General features: G+C 30.8%; 1 pseudogene across 1 annotated transcript; it reads left to right on the top strand.

Annotated features, from left to right (window-relative positions):
• The first annotated feature begins 1727 nt into the window (after positions 1 to 1727).
• Positions 1728 to 3298, top strand: LOC145198938 (zinc finger BED domain-containing protein 4-like; annotated as a pseudogene). Its single transcript, XR_016444572.1, has one exon. The product of XR_016444572.1 is annotated as a zinc finger BED domain-containing protein 4-like (transcript).
• The last annotated feature ends 6572 nt before the right edge of the window (positions 3299 to 9870 follow it).

Below are 9870 nucleotides of genomic sequence, written 5' to 3' on the forward strand. Positions count from 1 at the left end.
TTAAAATTAACCTTAAAATTTTAAAGGTTAACCTTAACACTTAAAATTAACCTTAAGTTTTTAAAGGTTAACCTTAACCCTTAAAAATAACCTTATAATTTTAAAGGTTAACCTTAACCCTTAAAATTAACCTTGAATTTTTAAAGGTTAACCTTAACCCTTAAAATTAACCTTAAAGTTTTAGAGGTTAACCTTAACCTTTAAAATTAACCTTAGAAAATTAACCGAAGTATTGGGTTAACCATACCAAATAACTTTTTGAACGGTTGACCGAATATGAATTTTTTTTAAAGTGTATATACTAGAAACAGTGTTGCAGTTTAAAGACAACAAAGTCTCATGCAGAGGTGGTGTTTAACCCCCCCCCCCCCCTTTTTTTTTTTTAATTTGGCATCTATCTAGAAGAGAGAAGTTAAATGAATTTAATTTAATTTAATTATCTGTAAGAGAGAGAGTTTTTCTCTTTTCACTTTTACAATCAGTGCTTGTTTACTAATTGTGTTGAAAAGTTCTACATATATATATATATTCAACTTCAACAAACTTCAAATTCAAATTGATCAAGTAAGAAATTTATTTAATTATTTAATTTTTTATTTATAATCACATTATGTTTGAGGGTATATTTAAGTGCGTCACCTTAAAACAGTAATTTCTAAAACATCTTTTTCAACTAAGCACTGAATTTCTTTCCAAATGATCGCTATGTTTTTTATCAATAAATTAAAATATTATTTGCGAGTACGAAAATCTTTCTTTTTGGCATTTTGGAAATTTTGTATTTTCATTTTTTTATGTGACCCTAGCAAAAAATTACTAATTAAGTATCATCAAATAAATATAGAAGAGAAACATTTCGATAACAATTTTTCATTAACTAATAAATATGTTTTTTTAAAACAGCAACTAAAGAACCGAAATGATTGATTTAGAAAATATACCATATATTTCAGAGATCCAAAAGTATTTTGGTTACTTATAATATTCTTGATTATTTGCAATAGCTATTTGTTAACATGTAACAGTTTTATGAATTTTTAAAAATATAGCGCTGAAATATTTTTATACAGAATATAAAAATTTTAAACTGTGTCAACAGTTTCACGAAACTACAAATAGGGAATTTACAACCTAGTCCGCCCCCCCCCCCCACTCCTCCCCCCTCCCGTCAAACAGATAATCTTTTTTACTTGCAAATATTATTTAATTGCTTTCTAGTTATTAATTTCTTTTATTACTTTCAGTTTCATCATCATCAATCATCATGCCAAAAAATTCAATGATTTGGGACTTCTTTACAAAAACTGATGATTCTCATGCTAAGTGTAATGAGTGTGGCGCGATCCTTGTTTCAAAGAATGGCTTAACATCAGGTATAGGGAATCATCTTAAGAGACATACTCAAAGTTTAATTGAATTCGAGCAAAGAACTGATTCTCAAGCAGTGTTAAATTCCAATGGAGCAAAGAGACACAATGATAGTGAAAGTGATAATGATGAAGACTTCATTCATTGTCGTAAACGTGCTCGTTTAGTAATGACTCCTGGATCATCAATATTACCTCATCGATCAACAAATACTCAGAAAACTCCAAAAACACCAAGAACAGCTCGTGTTGTAAGTCAATGGCCCAAAGACCATCCTGAAAATGTGCAAATAGTTACAGAAATAACTAAGTGGATCATAAGGGAACAGTTGTCATTTACGATAGTTGATAGTGAAGGATTTCGTACAATATTGTCACTGACAACAAAGGGAAAATATAACCCTATCTCATCAACTTCCTTGTCCCGTTTAAGAATTCCAAAATTATATCAATTTGTTCAGGACCACATCTCAAAAATTGTGAATGATGAAAGGCCCTATCTTGATGGTGCTGCTTTTACAACAGACATCTGGACTACTCAGTATAATAATCTTTCATTCCAATCTTTAACTCTTCATTTTATCAATAACCGGTTTGAGCTTAAACGTCTTCTTGTCAAACTTGATTATTTCGGAGAAAAACACACGGGTGAAATAATCTTGGAAAAACTTGACTCATTGATCAAAGGATTGAAATTGGAACAGAAAACCCACACATGGGCAACAACAGATGGAGGTACTAATGTTTTGAAAGCTATGCGCCTCAGCAAAGCTAGCCAATTACCATCGATAAATGACTTGTGGTGTGCTGATCATCAGATTCATTTGATTGTCACTGATGCTTTAAAAGCTGTTCCTGCCTGGAAAGAACTTTCTTCTAAACTATCTAAATTGGTTGGCCACTTCAATCATTCTCCCAAAAATTCCAGTATCTTGAGGAAAATAGCTCTTGATTTTAAGCAGTCACGAACTAAACTGGTACAGAATGTTTCAACAAGATGGAATTCAGATCTGAAGATGTTGCAGTCAATTATTGATCTTGAAGGTTGCATTGCTAAAATGGCTGAAACATCTACAGTCATTGAAGGTTTCTTGCCAAGCCTGGATGAAATTCTTATCATGAAGGCTGTTTTGAACTGTCTTGAACCTCTTGAAAAAATGTCTAGAGCTCTTAGTTCTGACAAAGAACCAACTATGAACTTGGTGTTTATGCAACTAGTCAATGTTAGGAGAAAGTTAGTATTCTTTGGTAACCACAGTACTCTTACTTGTGTCAGTGAGATTTCAGAGAAGCTTGTTGAAGGATTAGATGCCCGATTTCCAAATTCTGGTATTGAAACACCAGAATATGTAATGTGTCATTTTCTTGATCCTCGTTATAAGGGCACTGTTATCAATTTTGCAGATCCTGAGAAGTATGAATTGATTAAGGTAAATGCTGTCCAAGCCATAATTGATATGAAAAAGCGAGATGGTTCAGAAAGTCCTACTAGTAATGAAATCTCTTCACCAACACTACTGGAGTCTGAAGAAGATGAACAGGAAGATGTTTGGGAACAGGCAAATAAAAAACTTTATGGGAAACAGCAAAAAAGACAAAATTCTAAAGATGACTCTTTTAAGGAGACACAAAATGAAGTAACGTTATATGTTGAAGAAGGCTGTGTATACAAAGATTCAAATATCCTTCAATATTGGAATAACCAGCAAAATAAATTTCCATATCTAACCAGACTAGCCAGGAAGATGTTGTGAATCCCAGCATCATCTTCTACATCAGAAAGAGTGTTTTCAACAGCTGGAAATATATTGACAGAACGAAGAACTTGCCTTAGCATTGACAACATTAAAATGCTTGTTTTCATGAAAGAGAACATGAAAGAAATGAAAAATATCACATGGCCTGGATTTGAAGAGAATGAGAATGAATAAGATAAGATATCCAATAAAATAAAACATGTTATAAAAACAAAAAAAACAAAAAAAAACAAAAAAATAAAAAAAAAAAACCCTCCATCACAAAGGATAGCCTTGACGAATAGCTTTACAAAAGCTTGGCGATGGGGCTTATGCCTAGCAGTTAGAGCACTATCCATTCGATTATGCTCTAATTACTATGTAACCAATATCCTTTACACTTTTTTACGAAATCCTTCACTATCAACTATCGTAAATGACAACTGTTCCCTTATGATCCACTTAGTTATTTCTGTAACTATTTGCACATTTTCAGGATGGTCTTTGGGCCATTGACTTACAACACGAGCTGTTCTTGGTGTTTTTGGAGTTTTCTGAGTATTTGTTGATCGATGAGGTAATATTGATGATCCAGGAGTCATTACTAAACGAGCACGTTTACGACAATGAATGAAGTCTTCATCATTATCACTTTCACTATCATTGTGTCTCTTTGCTCCATTGGAATTTAACACTGCTTGAGAATCAGTTCTTTGCTCGAATTCAATTAAACTTTGAGTATGTCTCTTAAGATGATTCCCTATACCTGATGTTAAGCCATTCTTTGAAACAAGGATCGCGCCACACTCATTACACTTAGCATGAGAATCATCAGTTTTTGTAAAGAAGTCCCAAATCATTGAATTTTTTGGCATGATGATTGATGATGATGAAACTGAAAGTAATAAAAGAAATTAATAACTAGAAAGCAATTAAATAATATTTGCAAGTAAAAAAGATTATCTGTTTGACGGGAGGGGGGAGGAGTGGGGGGGGGGGGCGGACTAGGTTGTAAATTCCCTATTTGTAGTTTCGTGAAACTGTTGACACAGTTTAAAATTTTTATATTCTGTATAAAAATATTTCAGCGCTATATTTTTAAAAATTCATAAAACTGTTACATGTTAACAAATAGCTATTGCAAATAATCAAGAATATTATAAGTAACCAAAATACTTTTGGATCTCTGAAATATATGGTATATTTTCTAAATCAATCATTTCGGTTCTTTAGTTGCTGTTTTAAAAAAACATATTTATTAGTTAATGAAAAATTGTTATCGAAATGTTTCTCTTCTATATTTATTTGATGATACTTAATTAGTAATTTTTTGCTAGGGTCACATAAAAAAATGAAAATACAAAATTTCCAAAATGCCAAAAAGAAAGATTTTCGTACTCGCAAATAATATTTTAATTTATTGATAAAAAACATAGCGATCATTTGGAAAGAAATTCAGTGCTTAGTTGAAAAAGATGTTTTAGAAATTACTGTTTTAAGGTGACGCACTTAAATATACCCTCAAACATAATGTGATTATAAATAAAAAATTAAATAATTAAATAAATTTCTTACTTGATCAATTTGAATTTGAAGTTTGTTGAAGTTGAATATATATATATATGTAGAACTTTTCAACACAATTAGTAAACAAGCACTGATTGTAAAAGTGAAAAGAGAAAAACTCTCTCTCTTACAGATAATTAAATTAAATTAAATTCATTTAACTTCTCTCTTCTAGATAGATGCCAAATTAAAAAAAAAAAAGGGGGGGGGGGTTAAACACCACCTCTGCATGAGACTTTGTTGTCTTTAAACTGCAACACTGTTTCTAGTATATACACTTTAAAAAAAATTCATATTCGGTCAACCGTTCAAAAAGTTATTTGGTATGGTTAACCCAATACTTCGGTTAATTTTCTAAGGTTAATTTTAAAGGTTAAGGTTAACCTCTAAAACTTTAAGGTTAATTTTAAGGGTTAAGGTTAACCTTTAAAAATTCAAGGTTAATTTTAAGGGTTAAGGTTAACCTTTAAAATTATAAGGTTATTTTTAAGGGTTAAGGTTAACCTTTAAAAACTTAAGGTTAATTTTAAGTGTTAAGGTTAACCTTTAAAATTTTAAGGTTAATTTTAAGGGTTAAGGTTAACCTTTAAAATTTTAAGGTTAATTTTAAAGTTTAAGGTTAACCTATTAACCGTTTAACGGTTAACCTTCATGCTCTATTTTAAATTATAACAACCAGTAAATGCATTTGAGATCCTGTATCGTTCCATTCCTAATTTCATTAACTTGGTTAATTTAGTGATTACTCAAAAAATTACTCTTATTATATTGAACAGTATTAAAAAACCAATTTTTGTTTTCAGAGTAATGATTTTAAAATCAATTGATGAGACTTTTTGAGATTATATTTCTTCAAATACTGTGGAAGCGTTTGTAATTGTATTTTTTATTTTTAACAACTAATTTTTTAAAACAAAATTCTGAAATTATTTAGTTTATAAAACTACCTTTTAATCCTAGAAATGTAATTCATGTGGTTATGAATGGTAAAATATAATGACCTGTATAATCTACATCCTCGTTTTTTCCAACTTTAGAAATGGCGAGCAAACCCGTGGTAATGTTCTTGCAACCTGCATCCTCTGCTGCTTATGGTAAGACACCAAAATTTGTATTAGCACAATGATCCTATGGTCCAAAATGACAAATGTTATACAAACTTTTTGACACATTTTTAAACTTAAAATAAGAACTTTCCACTCCTTTAAATTATAGCTCCTTCACCTGACTACGAACACTCTCAGTTGCTTCAAGCTGAAGAAAACGTTGGGGATGATAAGAATAAAATTCAGACACTTCTGCGTACAACTATTCCTCAGTTTGGTCAACATCAAGGTCAATACGAACCAATAACGAGCAACCCTAATAATACTAATCCTTATGTTCTCGTCCCTCTAGCCCAGTATCAAAAGGGAGCTTTAGGACCTCAATATGATCATATAAGTGATCACAAAGAGCTTGCTGTGTTCTCTTTCTTGTGCTGTTTCTTTCCCACTGGTGCTCTAGCCATATTAAAAGCAATTCAAGTAAGTTAAATATGCTTGAGCATAAAATGTTTTTTATTGTTTTGTATAAGTTGTCTGAAAAACTTCAGGTATTTTTTTATTCCTAAAAACTAAAGTTAACCTCATAGCATTTTTTGGATATTTAAAATAACTTTTTTACATTTCAACGTTTTTTGTTTCTGATCAGAGAATCCTGCAAATTTTGTTCGGACCTTTATTAGATACTATTTCAGTTTTGGCAGATGAAACATTAAGGTAAAAATAAAATTTCTAGAACATAACAATGTACAAGTAGGTTGTTTTTATTCTGAAAAAATTGATAAAGTTTTCATTATACATCACTAACAAAAACTAAGTTTAGTGCTTTAACAAAACAAACAGAAATTTGCCAAAAAAAACTGCCTTCCACATAAAGTAAATGTAAAATAAACTTTGCTCGATATATTTTATTTTGGACTACCATAAACTTCTAACAAGGCGAACAATATTCTTACGTATAAAAATGCTGAAAATAAAAAAAAAGCTTTTTTTTTGTCTTGTCATTGCTTCCAGTCATGATTTGATGTTTCTCCGTTGGTTTTTGTTAAATGTTAATTTTTTTTTAAATTCCGGTAAATACTAATGGAATAGCTTAATTTTTAGTTAAGATCGTTAAAGTTCATTGTATGTATGGCATGAATTCATTATTACCTTTCATACGGCAGTATTTTTAGGAAACAAGTCATCAAAAGTCAAATAAAATAATATTTTAACAACCAGGTTCACAAAATTTTATAAGCTTAGAGGAGTGAAAAGTAGAACACGGACACTAAATTTACAATTGCATTCTTGTTCCGGCAGTAATGAAAAAATGGATTACCAAATAATGAACTAAAAGAGGAATACGACTATGGCTAGAATAGTCTTCACCATATGTACTCGAAAAATTAAACGTTTTAGAAATACCACGTTAAAGCTGATTTCAATTTCAAACCGACATGTTGATTATTAAGGAATTAATTCATGCGTATACAAAAAAACTGTAATAAAATTTTGGATCATTTACTGTGTAAACATCTTTATCTTTAATTGAAAGAAAAACAATAGCATTAACACATTTAATTTTTTTAGGTTAAAGGAGATCTGGCGAGAGGAGATATATCTAAGGCGCAAAAAGACTCGAAATATGCATTCTTGTTATCTGCTATTTCAATTATTGTGGGTGTGTTGTTAATGCTTCTAGCCGTATTATACAATATATTTGTGAAAAAATAGAGGCTTGAATTTTGTTAGAGATTTGCAATGGCCAAGCATAAAAATGATGTTTACACACTGAAACGCACACCCACTGGCGAACACACACATAACCATAGTTTTTTTATTTTTTAAATTCTTCTAAGATTGGAATTTGTTATCAAGTAGCCCGCATTTTCTTGCGTGTACTTTTTCCAGCATTTCATTAAAATATATGGAAAAACAGTTATTAAAAAATCTATAAAATATAACATAAATAAAATATAGCAGCAAATACTTTACTTATTGCGATAGAAACCGTGTATTTTATAGTTAAAATAGCTCTTCTCGCCTAGCAAGCGAGACTTAGGTTACTGACCCTTGTTGCATCAAAGAGTAATCTAAGTATGAGCTTGTAGAGTGAATGAATTGTGAGCTTATATTGCAAAAAAACAAAGCTTATTCATATAGATGACAATGATTTTGATTTGTTTTTTACATATCCATTTCGACTTGAGGGTCCGAACTTTCTCGTTTTACTAACAATGAAATATTGTCCTCATTTTGAATAGCGTTTCCGAAAAATCTCCTAAAAAACCAAAATATTTCAAAAATTATAATTCTTAGAACAATTTATTAATATCATGAACTCTTTCTTTTCAATATATTGAAACGTGGTTCAACAAAGTGACAGGCTTTTAACCTGACTGTTTTCTTTTTCCCTCCCAAATTGTAACCTGCCTTTTTTCTCACACTTGGGCTAAAGATTAAAGCTGAGGATTAGGCTAAAGAATAGGGCTGAGCACTTTATGATACATGGCCACAACTTAGCAAAAGTATTTTGTAAGCCATATGTTTTTCTATCCATATTCAAACCTTTTGCGATGCTCTCACTATAATACAATTCTTTACAAAACTTTAACTTCTTTAAATTTTACAAGTTATGCAGCAATAGGGTGGTCCATTTTAAACATTTTTTTTGAAATTTTATCCGGGGTTTTTACAAGTGACATTTTATCTAAAAAAGCTAAATACAAAAATTTTCGAATTTAGAACGAATTTTACATCCCCCACAAGACATTGGAAGTTCAAGTAATGGATTGCGCAAGTGTTGCGCAAAGTTTTTACTAACAAACTGTTGTTTTTTTCTTAATGGGGTTCACACAATTTATCTGACAATCACTAAAAAATAATTCAACAAAAATTTATTAATTTAAAACTTATTGTACTTATTCCACAAAAAATTTGTTTTAAAACACCACAGATATTGCGTAACATAATTCAGTTTAGTTACTCAAATTCCAATACATTTCAAACATTATAATATTGATACTTTCGTTCCATTATGAATTTAATATTGTGAAGTTGCATATAAGGAAGTCATGAAGTCTTAATTCTCTTGAGACAGCAATAGTTCTTAAAAACATGCCGCAACGTTAACAAGTTTAATTTACAACGCTTTAAATGAACCTTATTCTGTGTCATTTTAATGTTGCAAAGTATATATGTAAACGTAGAGTCAACATATTACAAGCTTCAGTCTTGTATTAAACCACGACAATGGCTCCCATACTAAAGAAGATTGGTAGATCTAGTAAAAGTTTTGGAAATAATGTATCTATTGATGCAGAAGAGTCAGTACTTAGATCAGGAAAAAAACGTTCACTACACTCAATACATATTCCAGCTGTTGCTATAAACAAAAATGTTGCTGATAAAAAAGCAGACGTTCTTCTCCTTTAAATCATTGCATTGTTGGTTTTTCCTCAGAAAACTTTAATGGAGAAAAGCTACCATTGAATAGAGCTGTATTGCGAAAATATCTTTTTGAGAGAAAAAACAATCCTAAAAAAGAAACAAGACTTATTGAAATAGTTAGCGAAATTGTTGAAAACATTTGGTTACCTGCTCGTATTCCAACGAAGTATAACAAGAAGGACTGTGCTGATCAGATTTTGGAAAAAATTCCTGAAAGCAGAAGACAAGAAAGATAAGTAAAGCAAAAAGCTACATCTTTTACAATTAAACTGGACAGTCTGTTTGATATATCACAAACAGACACTTACACATTGCTGAAACACACTGGTAACGACGAGTGGCTTATTGACTGGGAATTTCTAAAAAGCCAACGAAAGTTTCCTCAAGTGGGCTCAATGACTAGAGTTGACAAAATACTTGCTGAAAAAGAGCGACAGCGCTACATCAAACTACGGTATCAGGAAAGAAAAAAAAGAAAGGAATTGCTTCATATTAAGAAACAGCAACTCAAATGTTTAACCATTACTGATAATAATAAAGTCAACGAGGGCGACGAATTTTCTTCAGATATTACGGAAGAAGATGAAAGAGATTAAAGTTTTTCAGTGAAGGAGAAAAAAAAACATCATTGCAAATCAGCGATAAAGATGAAAATTTCAAAAAGAAAACTATTAAAAGAAACGTGAACAGTTGCTGATGGATCCGGTATTAGTGAAAGACAACAGC

The sequence above is a fragment of the Hydra viridissima genome, unplaced genomic scaffold, assembly GCF_058129835.1.
Source record: "Hydra viridissima isolate aposymbiotic clone 2 unplaced genomic scaffold, HvirCarnegie_v1 scaffold_10, whole genome shotgun sequence".
NCBI classification, from domain to species: domain Eukaryota; kingdom Metazoa; phylum Cnidaria; class Hydrozoa; order Anthoathecata; family Hydridae; genus Hydra; species Hydra viridissima.